This window comes from Schistocerca cancellata, chromosome 3, assembly GCF_023864275.1.
Source record: "Schistocerca cancellata isolate TAMUIC-IGC-003103 chromosome 3, iqSchCanc2.1, whole genome shotgun sequence".
In the NCBI taxonomy this organism is placed as follows: Eukaryota; Metazoa; Arthropoda; class Insecta; order Orthoptera; family Acrididae; genus Schistocerca; species Schistocerca cancellata.
The window spans coordinates 304,012,864-304,032,560 of NC_064628.1; the positions used below are offsets into that span (position 1 = coordinate 304,012,864).

Genomic DNA, 19,697 nt, shown 5'->3' on the forward strand with positions numbered 1-19,697 from the left:
AAATGAGTTCTAACATGGAAAGTAAGCGTTTCCGGACACATGTCCGCATAACATGTTTTCTTTCTTTGTGTGTGAGGAATGTTTCCTGAAAGTTTGGCCGTACCTTTTTTTAACACCTTGTATAATCACCCCATAACAATGACAGCAGTCATTAAGCTGCTTAGATACCAACACTTCACTCTGGGAACCAAAGCGTATAACGCCTCGAGATGTGGGAGGGATTGTGCAGTGTTGCGCTATGGTGTGAGAGCGAGGGTTCTAGTCGGATACCCGGTGTAAACAGAAAATTAAGCTGCCGGTGCGTTCCTTCCCTATGGGAAAGAGAATATATGCTTCAAATGTAATCTTGAATAAGCCACATTCCATTATTTATTTTTTATTTGTTTTTATTCATCCAACGATCATCTCTCAACGATATAGGATTTGTCAAGGTAATAAACTGCCTATCAATAGGCAAAAACACAACACACAGCATACATAACATACTGTAAGAGGATAGGACAGGTAGCCTGCAGGGACAAGAGAGCATTAAGGATTCATCCCATGTACCTTACCGACCAAGGAAAACCGCAAATAACGCACATCAGGATGTCCGGAGGTAGCAACTCCACACTCCCGAATATGAGGTCAGTGTGTTAACGGCCACACCACCTCATTCGGTAATTCTGAATTGCATAATGTTCCTTCATTTACATTCGGTTCAGGCAAGTTTCAATATACTTCTTCACAGCCCCCACACTTAAGACACCTGCTGATGACTCCTGGATTGTTTCCGGTCACTTAGTTCCACTCTTCGCCACCAAGACACCTACAGATGACTCGTCGGTTGGTAAGATGCTGCTGTGTCCCTCGCCTCCATTCCGGACTGCATGTTGAACCGTCCATCTGAGGAACTAAGCGAACTGACATTACTATTGGGCGTTATACTTCTTCACACATGATCGCTGTGAATACAGTAAACCATAATCATACACTGAAATTTGGCAAGATGCTGTAGTCATCGTATTTCACTACTATCTGCTACTCTGAGTTGTCTAAGTAATCTTTAATTTGTATTATTCGTTACGCAAACGACAAGTCCTGTGGTAAGATTACGTCCGTCATGTGCGACCGCTTAAACAGGCCATGTCGTAAATTTTCGACAGTTATTTTGACACACTAAAAATGGCGCCTTCGCTCCGAAATACTAATAGGAAATCACAAACTGAAATACCGGCAGAAATAGACTTTTATTCATAAGATACACCGCTTAACAAAAATGTAAAGGACCGAGAAGGTTTAGTCGGATGTCAGTGCAACTTCGTACAGTATAAAACATCGGCGAGTGTGTAAACGATTGTAGTTGCAAGTCTCTATGACAGGTAGAACCGTCACAAGCGTGTATTTGTGTTGTTCATCTATAGTGCTTGTGGTGTCACCGCCAGACACCACACTTGCTAGGTGGTTACCTTTAAATCGGCCGTGGTCCGTTAGTATACGTCGGACCCGCGTGTCACCACTGTCAGTGATTGCAGACCGAGCGCTGCCACACGGCAGGTCTATAGAGACTTCCTAGCAGTCGCCCCAGTTGTACAGCCGACTTTGCTAGCGATGGTTCACTGACAAAATACGCTCTCATTTGCCGAGACGATAGTTAGCATAGCCTTCAGCTACGTCATTTGCTACGACCTAGCAAGGCGCCATTACCAGTTACTACTGATGCTGTAAAACATGTACCGTCAAGAGCGATGTTCACCAATCATGGATAAAGTATTCCAGCAGCTACGTACGTTTTTTGCTAGTCTCATTTCCTTGACCTGTTCCAGACCTCACGCCAGCCTGCGTGAGCTAAAACGCGTGACTTTCGGCTTCCTCTCATAGTGGGTTGGCTCTCTTGCCAATCCACAACAGTGCTGTTACTCAGTTCGGCGATGAAGCGTTCCGTGCGCCACACTACACAGTACCCATATATTCCAAAAACCCGCGAGCGGAAATGCGATTTTGACGGTGTCATATCTAGAGCTCTATTGATCACGGAGATAAGGTTCAAATGGCTTTGAGCACTATGGGACTTAACTGCTGTGGTCATCAGTCTCCTAGAACTACTTAAACCTAACTAACCTAAGGACATCACAAACATCCATGCCCGAGGCAGGATTCGAACCTGCGAGCGTTGCGGTCACGCGATTCCAGACTGAAGCGCCTAGAACCGCACGGTCACACCGGTTGGCACGGAGATAAGGGGTCAAGTGTTTTGGATAACCCTTGACCTAATGACCATTTGTACACCTATCGGAAGAGTGACCATACTGCATTTATCCTACAGTTCGGGGTCAAAATTTAAACATTACGCATTTCTGCAAGCCCAGTTCAGTTGACTATATCTGTTGGTTCCTTTGAATTAGGTGTGGCCCAGGGCGCACCTTAGGCAGCTTACAAAAGCACCGTTTATTCATAGGCGGTTCCTGAGAAAATACGGAAAATCGCGATATTTGGATGCCAAAAATACTAACTGTGGGAATGGCCACTTCTATAATTTCTCTTCAAGGCCAGCTGTCGATATTTTTACCATATGTCCTTAAGAGTATGTTCTCGAGGAATCTTGACACTTCTCTCGATAGCATTTCGCATTACCAAGATCCAAAGGTTCAAATTAACCGGAATTCCGCACGTAATATCCAGTCTGAGGCGTACACGTAGTTTTAATTAACGTAGGAAACACGTGGAAAGGGTTCTACGGTCATCACAAGAGTTTTCATGCTACCTATTATGTTTTTGGTCAGCAGTTTTTCATCAATAAAACTCTTTAAATCGCTGTATCTCTATCATTAACACTTCACGCCTGTAAATATATGCCTAAAGTGGTACTGCAGTGATAAAAAGGGCTAAAAAGGGTCTTAACATTGCAGAAAATAACTCAAAATGACTGCAAAAATTATATAAAACTTTAAAGACTGAAAATACAATAAAATATTTACAATAACATTTTTACTCTCGTAAGATACAAATCATAAACCAGGCGTTCTCGATAAACTACCATCGCTGAGCAAGGTAACCAAAAAAATGTGAAGCTAGCAGTTTTGTGTCAACCTTATATTATGCGTACCTGTTCATCGTTTTTATATTTCAAAGCATATAAATGTGTCAAAGTATATAAATAGTCAAAACTATACTGGTCTACAGCAATCGTTTTATATAAGCAGCACACACTGTTGTGGCAGTGTAAAGAAGGGGACCAGCGGAAGTAGGCTTTTATCCGGGCGCAAAAAAGGTGAGTACGTTCCTCCTTAAAAGTCTCTAGGAGAAATGTGGAGAACCAGTTGGCACAATCATCATTCTGCTTTTCTCGCCTGTCGTGCCAACGTATTCCCGTTTTTTTTGTGATGAAAGAAAGTAACACAGAGACAATGACGGTGGAAAAGGGAGCATACAGTGCCAGTGGGAGAGAAAGAGAGAGTGACGGTGGGAGAAGAATGTGCCAGTAAACGAGAAAAGGAGATGGATGGACACAATATTTCGTGGGAGCCAAAGAAAGAGGAGATATTTGTAGATAATGAGAGACTGTGGCAATAAGAGAAGTAGAGATGGATGGAGATAGAACCAGTGGGAGAAAAAGAGAGGGGAGGCAGTGGAAATGAAAAATACAGTTGATTGGAGATATACGTAGACTTGGAGGGTCTGGAGCCTCCCACACCGGCGAATTTTAACAGGCATGTGTAAGGGGGAGGGCACGTTATGAACCGAAATTTTAAACACGTATGTATAGGGAAAATATACGTTAGACCTCCCAGAATATGTGAGCTATGAGGTATGGTGAAGACAGCGACAGTGGGAAAGAAAGGCAAAAGGAAACAATGTAGGTTAGAGAGGAGACAGTGGAATTGCGACACAATGTAATTCAAAGGGAGAAGAAAAGGAGACACTAGGAGAGAGATATATGCACAGTAACTGTGAGAAGCATATGCTGAGTATGAAGGCTCCACTACAAAGACAGACTGCACAATACGATTTAGAATATTCTGTGTTAAAAGAGAGTGAATACGTTCGAAAGCCAACATTTTTGGTGAGGAATACAGAATGAAAAAGGTGCTTCCCCACTTTTCTGTCAGAATGTTTTGAAGAGGAAGATTTAACCCTTTTTGTGACAGCAGCAGTTTTCCGCTGGTTATGGTTCTGCACAGCCCCGGATGACAATTGTCGGCGAGTATGGCAGAGACTTGGGGATATGGTCCCACGCTTCCAATGTTTCTGAGAGGTACAACGGTATTAGTCCTGGACTCATGGTATGGAGAGCCATTCGGGTATGACGTCAGGGCAAGGCTGGTAGTGATTGATGGAACACAATGCCACAAAGGTCCGTCACGGACGTCCTGCGTTTTAACGTGTTGCATCTCATGCGACAGTATCATGGTGCCATTTATTTATCACGACAATTCTGTCTTACAAACGCCACGTCTCTCTATGAATCGTCTACATGATGTTGAGGTACTCCAGGGCTTAGGAAGTCTCCCATATCTCTCCCCACTAGAATATGTTGGGACCATGGTGTCCGGCATGCCAGTGACCTGTTACAGCAGTTCTGGGCCAGCTTGTCTGTGGAGCTAATACTGAAACCAGGTTGGTACGTACTCAGAGAGCACACAGGATAAAGTTACAGTTGTGGATGGGACTGTAAACATTGCACAACCAAACACAAACTTTATTTTCTAATAACCACTTCTTTGCACATTGCTTTAAGAAATCACAACTGAACAATATGGCTGAAAGCATAGTTAAAAAATATTGAGATGCTTTCTTGGCTGAAGGCCCACAACCACACCAAAAACAAGAATGGCTGAAGGCCTGGCTTAAAAATCAAAAGCAATTAAAATAGAAGGTAAAAAATTTTGTTTTGAAAAGGAAACATGTAACTGAAAACAATTAGCGGCTGACAGCTTACACTACACGTCTGAAGGACAACTATAATTAAAACACATTAATAAACAATTTTTCTAACCAAGAAATTTCTTTTTAAACTCACAACAGAACAGCAGAAAGCCTAATTAAAGAAATATTAACTTATTGCACGGATGAAGGCCACAAACAAATTTGAAACAACAGCTGAAGGCTTGAACAACAAGTCAGACAAACAGTTTAAAATAAACCCCCTCCTTCTTATGAAAAATCTTCCTTTAAGGAATACACATGGCAGAACGCCTTATTAAAAGCGGTTCACGTATGTCCTCGGCTGAAGGCCACACATAACAAATTGAACACCTAACGGCATAGGGCCTGGATTACAAACAATTTCAGATAGAACCAATTTTAACAAAAAATTTATATTCTTTTTTAAAATAAATCAATATTCAGTATTTTAATTTAACATGGCTGAATGCCTTTATGTAAAATTTAAAAAGAAGTGAATTAATTCACGGCCAAAGGCCATGCACAATACTTCAAACTAGAAAGAAAATCGCAATCTAAAACAAACAGAACAAGTGGTGCTCAGAAGGGTTCCAAGGGTCGGCCTGAGAACGTAGCTCAAACTTAAGGTAAGGTGAGACAGGCAGCCAAGAGTTGAAGTTAAATAATCGGATGGCAACCCAAACTAGGGACAGCCCAAGGACCAACCAACGATTTAACCAATTACCTTCTGTCTCACCAACGGCACAACGATGGAAAATATCGGCCGAGGACGAGGATACAAACTGCACTACATCATCAGAAACTGGCGTTTAAAAAGAGCCAAGGGAACAATATCCACTCTAAGGAAACAAGAACAAAACAACTTAAAAGGCTGTCAAACTACACGCCATGTCGGACAGCATCAACACGACGAGGAAAGGCACACTGCTGGAAAAGTACGCTAATGACGAGGGCAGGTAACTGGGGTGTTAACGGCCACAGGGCAGAAAATATCGCTGGTACACTTCACTGGTAAGTAACAGTCAATTTAATAGTTAATCACAATATAGGAAGACGGCTTCCAGATTTCGCCGACCCCAACACCTGCAAATGAACAAAGAGATGTCACAAAAGTTGATGCTTCATAACAGGTTAACTGCAGCGTCCACGTTCGGCGTGCACGCCGCCAGCAGTCCCGTCCTGGCCCGCTCCGCGGAGAGTTCCTCGTTGCGCCGTCCCAACTGACTGACTACATGCAGCACGCAGACAGCATTAAAATAGCTGCTCAGTTAAAAGCACACAAACTACACTCGGTTCCACGAAACACTTCCACAAACAACTCGAACAATACTAAAATCAGTGACTCTGGAACAACAAGGACGAATCACAAGTCGACACACACAGAGAACCCAGAAGCGGTCAGCGACCAAATACACGTCGTCTGATGAGACTACCAACCGAACGACCAACCAAGGTCGTCCCTACTCGTCGTGTGTGTCGGCAACGGTCGGGCGAGACATGGCTGTCGGGAGCCGGCCGGAGTGGCCGAGCGGTTAAAGGCGCTACAGTCTGGAACCGCACGACCGCTACGGTCGCAGGTTCGAATTCTGCCTCGCGCATGGATGTGTGTGATGTCCTTAGGTTAGTTAGGTTTAAGTAGTTCTAAGTTCTAGGGGAGTTATGACCACAGCAGTTGAGTCCCATAGTGCTCAGAGCTATATGACCCATTTGAACCATGGCTGTCAGGACCTCATTGCTGCTCCATCCCGACTGATCTCCCGACACTCGACGACGTGGAAATACTAGCGGTCGCTCCAAAGATAGTACGACAGTGCTCTTATCGATACGTGCTGCTGCTGCCACTCACGGGCAGGCAAGCCAGCAACTTAGTGACGCCAGTAAATCGAATGACAAACGAGATGGGGGTACCGCCAAGACAAGATAAACAGCAACAACAGCACGAACACGAGCTGCGCACAGCTCAGATACAATGGCTTTATATAATACCATCCCAGTGGAATCAGTACATGCATCCAGAACAGATGAGCAGATGAGGTGCAACGTCATTCTCATAAACTGGCTCATACTGCTAAGTTATTTATAAATTTGAGTCGAGTTTGTAATCACTGGAACGTCAGATATTCTCTAATTGGTCGAGGTTTCATTTAATTTCCTCCTTCCCTTTTAGGTTCTTCACTTTCTTGTCAAATTGTACACAGTCATGCAACTTTTAGCAGATCTCTAGTACACATCCATGAAGCGTAATTAACCGGATTCTGAATCATGCGATCATATCGCAGCTCGTAGTTCCACCCTCACTATTTTCTGTTTATTATTAAATCCATCTCCAGTTAGCAATAATCTGCTTTAAAAGTAGCACATTTCAGGTTATCTTTATTTCTCACCAATAAGTTCGACAAACTACATTAAGGTGTGTCGAATATAACAGTTCTAAGAGATTACATTCCTCGTTGATCAGCGAGATCCCACTTTACGAATGGTCAGTTATGAGCAATGCACCATTTGCGAAACAGTATTAGAGGGACAAACTGCTAACATTCGCAACAAATTACTTCCTACCTTAGGTACCAAATCAGTATCCTTCGATGATGGTACAGTCTGCAAACAGTGTATCTTCTCTACTTTTTCAGAGTACCTGTCAGAGGACAGGTCAAGATGGACGTGTTCCCTGTCATCCAGAATCAACCATTCAAAGACATGTATGGTTATATGTAAAACTGTTCTACAGAAGACTTATCAGTGAGTACTTGGGCGATTAGTAGAAACAGGTCAGCAAGTAAACGCTATGCCAGACATAATCGGGAGTGTATTTTGTATTCAGGCGGAAAATGGGTTGAACACATATAAATTGTAACTGATTCGCCTAATGCAACAAATGACAGGTTTGGTAAAGAAGAGTTGCATCAATTAACACACCATGCGTTGCCATTATACAACGCGGAAACTAAGCGTTTGCAGATCAGTGGTTATGGAGAATTTACTTCTTATTTTACAGAAGTTATCTTCTCCGTAACTACTGCTCACTATCCTTCAATCAGCCTGCATCACTGTACACCCCATTTCATGAGCTATCTATTGCCGGTGAGAAGCATACATCACTTCCAAAAATATATAGTACTGTACTCTATAATATTTGTGTCTCGAATTGCCATCTTATCGGGTCTGCCGAACTGATAAGTCGGAAGGTAGGAGACGAGGTACTGGCAGGAGTAAAGCTGTGAGGACCGGGCGTGAGTCGTGCTTCGGTAGCTCAGATGGTAGAGCACTTGTCCGCGAAAGGCAAAGGTTCCGAGTTCGAGTCTCGGTCGAGCACACAGTTTTAATCTGCCAGGAAGTTTCAAGTCTATCGATGTTTTTCTATGAGACATCGTATGATACAGTGCCGTACTGCAGACTGTTAAAAAAAGTCGAGCGTACGGAATAGGTTCCCAAATATGTGAGCGGCTCGAGCACTTCTGAAGTAACAGAACCCGGTACCTTGCCCTCGACGGCGAGTGCTCGTCAGGGACAAGGGTATCGTCGAGACTGCCCCAGTTAAAGGTGATAAAACTCCTCCCGCACAACCCATGAAGGCCAGAAGGTTCCGACTGGCCGCCGTGTCATCCTCAGCCTACAGGCGTCATTGGATGAGGATATGGAGGGGCATGTGGTCAGCACATCGCTCTCCCGGGCGTATGTCAGTTTCCGAGACCGGAGCCGCTACTTCTCAACCAAGTAGCGCCTCAGTTTACCTCACAAGGGCTGAGTGCACCCCGCTTACCAATAGCGCGCGGCAGACCGGATGGTCACCCATCCAAGTGCTAGCCCAGCCTGACAGCGCTTAACTTCGATGATCTGACGGGAATCGGTGTTACCACTGCGGCAAGGCCGTTGGCAGGTGACAGGACCACTGTTATTCTCTATATACGTAAATAACCTAACTCGCAACAATCTGTGGCTGTTTGCTGATGGTGCTGTGGTGTACGGGAAGTTGTCGCTGTTAAGTGACTATAAATGAAAATGACTTTGACCAAATTTTTAGTCGGTGTGATTAATGGCAGCTTTCTCTAAACGCTGAATTGTACAAGCTAATACAGATTTGTTGAGTAATCAAATTTCTGGAATACATTTGTCTAGATAAAATATTTAAGTGATTAACATTGCAAAACCACAGGTTAATGTAAGCCGGAGATGAAGCAATGCAGATGTGAAATGCTGGTACATTAATAACTGGTGTAACCACTAGAATGTTGAATGTAAGAATGCAAAATTGAATCAGTCAAATTGTGACTGATTCACAGGTGCCGGATGTCATATTGTGGGCCGTAGTTCCATGCCTGATCCATTTCGTCAATACATGGTTAGTTAATGGTGTTTTCGGGAGGCGTTGGAGTTGTCGTCCGACGATGTGCCACATGTCCTCGATTCAAGACTGATATAGTGATGTAGCAGTCCAAGGCAACATGTCGACCCTGTGTAGTGCATGTTGGGTTACATCAAAGGTACGCGGGTGAGCGTTATCCTGTTGGAATGCCGTTCATGAAAGGCAGCAAAACCATACCAATCTACAAATTTGCAGTCAGGGTGCGTGGGATAACCACGAGAGTACTCTTGCTGTCATACGAAATAGCACCCCAGACCATGTGTCTAGCACGCAGACTGGTTGGTTGCAGGCCCTCAGTTGGCCTCATTGTAACCAACACACGGCCATCACTGGCACCGAAGCAGAACCAAATTTGATCAGAAAACTCGACATACTTCCACCCTGCCCTCCAACGAGCTCTCGCTTGACACCACTGAAGTCGTAAATGGCAGTGGTTTGGGGTCGCTATAGGGCACCGTGGTCGGAGCTGTCCTTGAAGTAACCGACTGGTAGCAGTTTGTTGTGTCATTGTGGTGCCAATTGCTGCTGCAGTAGCAATAAGGTGCGCCAGACCCATACGCCGAACACGATTTCCCCTCTCGGGAGTGCCACGTGGCCGCCTGGTGTTCTGTCATCTTGCTATCGTACGTACTCGTGATTTCCGCTGCCAGCAGTCACGTACAGTAGCTAGATTCCTGCCCAATCACCGAGCGAGGTGGTGCAGTGGTTAAGTGGTTAGCACACTGGACTCGCATTCGGGAGGACGACGGTTCAAACCCGTCTCCAGCCATCCTGATTTAGGTTTTCCGTGATTTCCCTAAATCGTTTCAGGCAAATGCCGGGATGGTTCCTTCGAAAGGGCACGGCCGGTTTCCTTCCCCATCCTTCCCTAATCCGTGCTTGTGCTCCGTCTCTAATGACCTCGTTGTACTCCTCCTCCTGCCTAATCTTTCAGCAGTTTCGCAGAAGGAACTTTCAGTTTCTCGTAGCCCTACTGCTTGACCTCGTTCAAAGTCAGTGAGGTGTTGATAATGGCGTCTTTGTCGCCTTAAAGGCAATCTTGACAACCATCAGTTCAATATCTAGTCCCAGAGGTAATTAAAGCTCACGACCGTTACAGAGTTTATTTGAAGCAGACCTGATTTGTACCCTCACTGGGGCGCTACTAGCGCCACTGTTACGTGACTGGCACGAAATATGAGTAGACATCATCTTTCAGATGCAGAAACACGCCTACCTACTTTCGTTTATGAAGCACGACTTCTTAATGTTGCGAGTTTCTTCCGACAGTGTCTCTTGGCATAACGCCGCAAAGCGATATGAAATGGAATAATAACGTAAGAATGGAAGTAGGGTAGGCGAATGTTCCACTTCGGTTTTTTAAGAGAAATTTAGGAAAGTGCGCTCAATCTGTAAAGGAGACAACGTATAGAACGCTAGTGCGACCCAATCTTGTTTACTACCCGAGTGTTTCGGATCCCCAGCAAGTCGGTTTAAAATATGGCATCGAGGTAATTCAGACGGGGGAGGGGGGGTTTACTAGGTTTAATATTGGTAGGTTTGATCAACGAGCGAGTATTACAGTGATACCTCGTGAACTCAAGTGCCTGTCCCTGGAGGGAAGAGACGTTGTTGCGGCGCAACACTACCCAAAGATTAGCGAGCGCAGGCATCGGCTGCAGGGGAACAGTGAGAATTCAAAATTAAAATCGCAGAACAGTCACAAGTCGCACATTTCACTTCTTAAACATATTTCACTCCACAGTTCTGAAGATGCTGCCGTTGGTCGAGTGAAACACAAAGAAACGTTACATTACATATTACTTGTCGCTGCTCTGCGGTTTTAATTTTAGCTACTGAAAAGGTTTAGAGAACCAGCCTTTGAAGCTGACTGCTGAGCGATTCTGCTACCGTCAACGTACATTTCGCCTAAGGATCACTAAGGTAAAATAACAGGAATGAAAGGTCGCACGGAGGCATACAGACATTCGCTTTCCCCTTCGCTCTGCTTGAGAGTGGAACAGGAAAGAAAATGACTCGTAGTCGTACAAGGAAGCCTTCGCCACACTCCATACAGTCGATTGCGGAGTATGTATGTAGATGTAGATGCAGTCGTACATATGGTTGTATAGACACTTGTCGTCTCCCACAAATTCGGCATCATTCCGGTTCCTCACAAAGACAGAGTACGCGAAGGAACTTGCCCCCCTTCTTGCAGCGGTGTACCGCAGGTCTCTAGAAGAGCGTAGCGTTCCAAAGGATTGGAAAATGGCACAGGTAATCCCCGTTTTCAAGAAGGGACGTCGAACACAAGTGCAGAACTATAGACCTATATCTCTAACGTTGATCAGTTGTAGAATTTTGGAACACGTATTATGATCGAGTATAATGACTTTTCTGGAGATTAGAAATCTACTCTGTAGGAATCAGCATGGGTTTCGAAAAAGACGATCGTGTGAAACCCAGATCGTGCTATTCGTCCACGAGACTCAGAGGGCCATAGACACGGGCTCCCAAGTAGATGCCGTGTTTCTTGACTTCCTCAACACGTTTGATACAGTTCCCCACAGTCGGATAATGAACAAAGTAAGAGCATATGGACTAACAGACCAATTGTGTGATTGGATTGAAGAGTTCCTAGATAACAGAACGCAGCATGTCATTCTCAATGGAGAGAAGTGTTCCTAAGTAAGAGTGATTTCAGGTGTGCCGCAGGGGGATGTCGTAGGACCGTTGCTATTCACAATATACATTAAAGACTTTGTGAATAACACCGGAAGTTCACTGAGGCTTTTTGCGGATGGTGCTGTAGTATATTGAGAGGTTGTAACAATGGAAATTGTACTGAAATGCAGGAGGATCTGCAACGAATTGACTCATGGTGCAGGGAATAGCAATTGAATCTCAATGTAGACTAGTGTAATGTGCTGCGAATACATAGAACGAAAGATCCTTTATAATTTAGCTACAATATAGCAGGTCAGCAACTGGAAGCAGTTAATTCCATAAATTATCTGTTTGTAGGCATTAGGAGTGATTAAAAAGAAGTAATCATATAAAGTTGATCGTCGGTAAAGTAGACGCCAGACTGAGATTCATTGGAAGAATCCTACGGAAATGCAATCCTAAAACAAAGGAAGTAGGTTACAGTACACTTGTTCGCCCACTGCTTGAATATTGCTCACCAGTGTGGGATCCGTACCAGATAGGGTTGATAGAAGAGATAGAGAAGATCCAACGGAGAGCAGCTCGCTTCGTTACAGGATCATTTAGTAATCGCGAAAGCGTTACGGACATGATAGATCAACTCCAGTGGAAGACCCTGCAGGAGAGACGCTCAGTAGCTCGGTACGGGCTTTTGTTGAAGTTTCGAGAACATACCTTCACCGAGGAGTCAACCAGTATATTGCTCCCTCCTACGTATATCTCCCGAAGAGACCATAAGGATAAAATCAGAGAGATTAGAGCCCACACAGAGGCATACCGACAATGTTTCTTTCCACGAACCATATAGGACTGGAATAGAAGGGAGAACCGATAGAGGTACTCAAGGTACCCTTCGCCAGACACCATCAGGTGGCTTGCGGAGTATGGATGTAGATGTATATTCCGTCATTATTATATGCCACTGATCGATTAACACATGCCCTTAGTCAAAACCAGTAAAATCAAGTCGCCATTTAAACTTGCTGGAAAATTAAGGTACTTGGCTGCACCGGGTCTCAAACAGGGAACTTTCTCCTTCACGAAGAGAGATGATAAGGGCATTGAACGCGAAATACCAGGTCGTGGGTTCCATTCCCGGTCCCATAACGGTCCATCTGCCTGGAAGTTTCAAAACAGCGCACAGACTGCTGCAGAGCAGAAAGTCATTCTGTAAGAAACCGCATTACTTATACATTGTGTCGATCGAATCTTTCCCGCAGTCACTTTTCTTGCTTATGGCCTCGTACGCGATCTGCTCACCACAGCAGAACTGTCATCATAATGACGCAGTAGTTGATGTGTCCCTGACGCACGTCGTAGTAAACCGGGGCAGAGGCAGAGCATTTGGCATAGCATCACATATGTGGGCGATTACATTTGTCATGACCCCGCTGCAAGCTGGCCGAGCTGTCACAGCCATACAGACTACCATTCGGAAAAATGTTGTAATAGCACGATGGTAACACGGCTACGGAGTACCTGTTGGTACAACGTTCCAGGAGCTGCTAGACCGTAAATCTCGCAGCCCGATTCGCTCATGAGTGAAGCGCGTGCCCCGCTTCCAACGCTCTTGTTTTGTTTGTTGGACAGCGTAACCGTTGACGGCAGCCGTCCTTGTCGGAACAGTTTCTTTTTATTATTTACAGAACGAGTGCGCGGTGCGTGTTATTGAATCTAAAGTGTATTTCTCCTTAAAGAGAAGTTCTCCGTTACCTTGGCATACCACGTTTTCAACGGCGATAATATTTCAGCGTAAGTAAGGCAATGAGTCCTCATCAGTCACGAGGTACTTTTCCTTCGAGTGATGCGCTCGCGGTGAAAGGCTCGAGGCGTTGTACAATTAAGGCACGTCGCTCTTGACCTTTATCTCGTACGCGGTGCGACCCTACCGCGACTGCGCGCCGTAGCATCTCCACCGACATCCGCAATTTGTTTTCGGGCCCCCTGGAGTCGCCCTGTCAATCAACGCGGCCCCTCAAGGACGGGGAAGAGGAACAACGAGTGCTGACCGATGGCAGGAATGCGAGCGCCAAGGCTCGCCAGCGTCGAATTTCGTGTGGAGTGTCCGAGGTCAAATATCGGGCGCCCGAGCGCCGCGCACGGCTCCACGCACAAGCTGGTAGCGCGGAATGCCACTTGCTCGACGACCTCTGCCCACCAACGCAACGTGTGTCACGTAGACAGGAATAAACGTTCACGGCATTTGCAACTCAATTTTTGTTTCCAACTAAATACATATCATCAATTAATAATAACAGAGCACAGAAGAAGCAATAAAAAAATATTTAAAGATGACGACCTGTTTCGGCCTTCGTGCTGGCCATCTTCAGATCCAACGCACCGTAAAGATGTAAAGAGTGTCACTTTAAATAGGAGAGTCTGAAAATAACGTAGCGTGCGAGAAAGGAAGAAAGGAACCAATGACCGACAAGAGTTAAGATAGCGCAGCATTTACCGATATGGCTGCAGCTGGCGGTACAGGCGTGAAGTCACAGTAGTTTAATGCTGCTAATGGCTAATATGCCACACTTTATATATAGTGGTAAGCGTGCACTTGTTCCGCGACCCATGAGAAATACGCCCCCCCCCCCTCCCCGGAACGAACGTGTGACGTCACACCAGTCATCTTGTCCGCCATACTTCGTGAACGCTCAGTTCCGTACGAGGCCCACAGGAAAGCAATGTCTATGGAAAGATATCCACTAAAGGTCTTAACGTTGTCGCGTTCTATCGATAGCTTGTATGCAGTTAAACACGCAGTGAAGAATTAAACTCGTCTGAAATAGTTATTCGCTCCCTGCCAGAGACGACTGCTGGCCCATGTAAGACCTAAAGTGCCACATGGTGTGACATTTGCGCCGTAGTCTGTCTTTCACGTGGGCTTCGGTTTACGCTGTATGTGGTTCAAAATGGTTCAAATGGCTCTGAGCACTATGGGACTTAACATCTATGGTCATCAGTCCCCTAGAACTTAGAACTACTTAAACCTAACTAACACTAAGGACATCACACACATCCATGCCCGATGCAGGATTCGAACCAGCGACCGTAGCAGTCCCGCGGTTCCGGACTGCAACGCCTATAACCGCACGGCCACCGCGGCCGGCGAAATTCAATGTTCAAATGTGTGTGAAATCTTATGAGACTTAACTGCTAAGGTCACCAGTCCCTAAGCTTACGCCGGCCGGAGTGGCCGAGCGGTTAAAGGCGCTACAGTCTGGAACCGCACGACCGCTACGGTCGCAGGTTCGAATCCTGCCTCGGGAATGGATGTGTGTGCTGTCCTTAGGTTAGTTAGGTTTAAGTAGTTCTAAGTTCTAGGGGACTTATGACCACAGCCGTTGAGTCATTTGAACCATTTGAACCTAAGCTTACACACTACTTAACCTAAAGTATCCTAAGGACATCCTATGGTCATCAGTCCCCTAGAACTTAGAACTACTTAAACCTAACTAACACTAAGGACATCACACACACCCATGCCCGAGGGAGGACTCGAACCTCCGCGGGACCAGCCGCACAGTCCATAAGAGAAGTCAAATGGTGAATCATTACGGTGTTGACATAATAAAGTGAAAAATAAGTAGTGGTAAAAGCAATGACTAAAAATATAATACCATAATGAACAATTATATAAATGAAAGCACTCAAGAATCTGGCTATCTGACGTGTCACTATGTACTACAAAATCGGTTTTTTTTTTTTTACTCTAAAGGGTACCATTTTAATATTATAAAATCAGTAAGAAGAATTCTGTGTATCATAAAAAAGCAAGTTCAAATGTCTTGGTGTATAAATCTCCAACCATGTTGCGTATAAATGCGTTCCACCTACACCAAACTCCCGATTAACCCGCATCCGGATTATCCGGCTTGAATGTTATCTGTGCAGGGCATAGTTCAATTTCTTTTGGATGAAAAGTAATTAGAGTATTGTTGTAATTGGATCCAATACTTTTGTTAAAATACAATATTATGCATTATTTCTGGCGCGATTTCTTGTGAAACTTGACTGTAGTGCAAGAGGTAGATCATCACATTCCTCGATTTCCGGAGAGCGTTTCACCCGGTGTCACATTTTAATAGATTGTCAGGTAAGTAAGTGCCTCGAACACTTCTACTGTTTTCAAGTAATAGAAGACAGTATATTGTCCTGGACGGCTAGCGTTCATCAGAGGCAAAAGAAAAGCGACGACTGCTCTAGGGGCTAGCGATATGACCCAAGTTGTTCTCCGTATACTAATCACGCTCACATACCGTAACTGAGTTGCAAGTTGCACGTAGTTTACTAGCAGGCCTCTGGTCCTGCGATAGTGCATTTAAGTTTGGTATGTGTAGTATTAGAGAACTCACTGTACTCCCCTCATTTCATTTTCAGAATTAGATTGAAAACATCTTGTTATACTGTATAATACAATACTTATACAAACTTATTCGGTATTACTTTACGAGGCGCGCAAGGTGATATTCGATAATAGTTTCCAACGTGCCCGCGAGCTGCAGCCCTTGGCTGGTAGAGACATACGTCTGCTCGCTGCAGAGTCTCCAGGCTACCAAGTAGCCTACTTGGGGCAATGGCGCATCCGCTTTCAGCGGATGCTCGGAGCACCTATATGCTCTAAGCACCTACAAAGTTAAGTTCCTCACACACGGAGTTCCAAATTTCCCGACAGGGAACAGTTTATACTGGACAGACTGACCTGCCCTCTTTGCAAAATGCCGGTAAATGGAGCTTGGAGTGGCAAGTGAGTTACGGAACTTACTACGTGGCTACCACAGTTGACCACTACAGAACTCTGTATGGCGATAGCTCCACATTGTAAATTAATACTACGGTACTACAAATACTAGGGAAGACCTAAGTGAGACGAGTCAGTCCTTAATGCTTGTAAACTCAAATTTATTGTAATAAGTGACATTTCTAAAAAGTTACCACTCACATTAATATCTGAGAGAGTTAATGCTTGTAGCGACAGTGGTTTCTCCAACTTTTTACGTACAACGCCGTGCTATTAATTCATTTTTCAGTCATCACTTACAAATTTGGTTTAAATTTGATACTTAAGTTATCATTTTAATTTACATTGTGAATGAAATACAGACATCACTGGTGTAATATTCCTTAACATCTATTATTTCTTGCACGAACCAGTTTTAGGCTCTTACGCCATAATCAGGTACAAAGATAAGCATTAGATGCAGTGAAATTGTGTTGGATCAAAGGTTTTAAACTAGTGCATCTACGGAGTATCTCCAAATCCACAGATGAAAATTTTAATATTAGAATGCAGAATAAAACAAGAGGGACTACTTCATTGTAAATATGATGTAAGATTATCAAATAGATACCTAAGATAGGTAGTCAAATAATCTTACATCACATTTACAATGAAGTAGTCTTTTTTGTTCAAAATGTTCTACCGATAACAGACGGAGCAGTACATCAATGCATTTTAATTTAATTTTCGATTTTCAGACGAACTAGTAAACCCACGTTTGACGGCAGGCTCACCCGATTGCGAGTGAGTCGCTTCGGTCCTTTAAATACCTAACCACTCTCGCTTTAAAGACACCAGTGTTGTAGGTACACGTTCTGGGGAAGTTTTCTTGGGAACTATTTATTAGCTGAATATCTACTTCTACATTAGTCCCTGGACTAATTTTCGAAATTCCCTGTGGTTCAAAGTGGAGTATCAGGTTTCTGTACCCATTACACAATTTTTATCATATTTACAACAATTTAGTTATCATATTTTAAAAACTTATGGTATCTGAGCGCATAGGATCGCATAAAATTACGCTCACTGATCGTTGAACTTTGGTTCAGCTAACTCAAACATAATTCAATTACTAATTTTAAATAAATGTAAATAATTGGTGTTGCTACTCAGAATAGCATATAACTATAACTCCAGAATCAATAAATTAAATAAAAAATTACAATGGAAAATACGAAATTACACAAAAAATTAAACTTAAAACTGAGAGACGAAGCGGGCTGGATCCGGTGTGACACCATGGCTGACTCCGCCGCTGTAGCAAGTTTTCCGACTGTTAACATGTTTCCGCAAAAGCTGTTTGTGAAACATGAGTACCTGCACAAAGCAATTTTCCTAAAGTCCCTCCTGATACGCCCTAATTCAGCTTACAGTTGCGTTTAAAACAATCGTAGCTGATACTATAGCTACGTCGTAAAATCTAAACCCAAGAGGAAATACGTTCGCGAAAACTTTTAACGCGAACATTAACGGGTGTTAGATCACTGGACTCTTTTCAAGAGCTTTCAAACATCATTAAACAAAGCATATAGTGCCATTTAGAGAGAAAACAAACAAACAAAAAAAATAAAGAAAGAAATTTCCTTTGATTTATAGGAACCTCATTTCGACACCTCGAACCGTTCACGCAGTGGAACGGATTTTATGGCTTACGCGATTCATCCAGTGTATAAACTGTGACACATCTACCATCACTGACATGGCCATCACTGGTCATCATCAGGCTCACTTCGACAGGTAGCCGCGTACCGATCACTGTGCCCTAATGAAGCAGATTTACCTCTTAAATTATGGGACAAAAGATAGTCGAAGAGTAATGATGATGATGATGTTTGGTTTGTGGGGCGCTCAACTGCGCTGTCATCAGCGCCCATACAAAGTCCTAACTCTTACACAGTCCAATTTTTACACAATCCAATCTAACCATTGTCACGAATGACGATGATTAAATGATAAGGACGACGGAAACACTCAGTCCCCGGGCAGAGAAAATCCCCAACATGGCCGAGAATCGAACCCGGGACCCCGTGATCCAGAGGCACCAACGCTTGCCACTAGACCACGAGCTGCGGAATGTCGAACAGTAGGTGCGGGACGTTACACTCTCGGAGCAACATTATATTTTTCGATACATACTGGAGAGAATGTCTAGGTACTCTGGACTTAGTGCAGGTTCAAATCCTGCCTCAGGCATGGATGTGTGTGATGTCCTTAGTTTAGTTAGGTTTAAGTAGTTCTAAGTTCTAGGGGACTGGTGACCTTAAAATTTCAGTCCCATAGTGCTCAGAGCCATTTGAACCATTTGACTTAGTGCAGCTTCGGCACGCAATTTTATCTTGTGGTACATTTTCATCGCCACTAATATTCTGCTACATGTTATGAGGTGTCAGTCGCAATGTCACGGAGTGGCTATTTTTGGAATATATGCAACCTAATTCAGAGTACAGAAAGTTGTCTGCCAAACATGGCATACAATAAGAAACTGTAAAATTATTACGCAGACAGTACTTGGAGTAGTCCTAGTATGGGTCGTCGTCACTATTTATGCGTCTGAAAATATCTTATTGTTGCAGACAGTTCACTTCAACGACAGTACTACCGTTCAAAAAGTCTATAATTTTTAATTTCAGCCCGTCGAATTGATCGCAGATTGGATTCATCATAAAAGTTACACGGACTGTCACGTAGAGTTTCAGAACATTTATTAATTTAGATCCCCCACAATAAAATATTAAAACACATGTGGTAAAACAGGAAAAATCTTTCTTGGGCAAAGATGCGCAAAACATGTAATTTAAATGATAATGCTGGTTACAACGCCGTATGTCCAATAAATGCTGCCCGCATCTCGTGGTCGTGCGGTAGCGTTCTCGCTTCCCACGCCCGGGTTCCCGGGTTCGATTCCCGGCGGGGTCAGGGATTTTCTCTGCCTCGTGATGGCTGGGTGTTGTGTGCTGTCCTTAGGTTAGTTAGGTTTAAGTAGTTCTA

The 19,697-nt window shown here is 44.0% G+C and overlaps 1 protein-coding gene across 1 annotated transcript in view; it reads right to left on the minus strand.

Annotated features, from left to right (window-relative positions):
- The window catches only part of LOC126176283 (uncharacterized), a 789,292-nt gene that overhangs the window by 246,983 nt on the left and 522,612 nt on the right, over positions 1-19,697 (minus strand). The window lies entirely within an intron of this gene.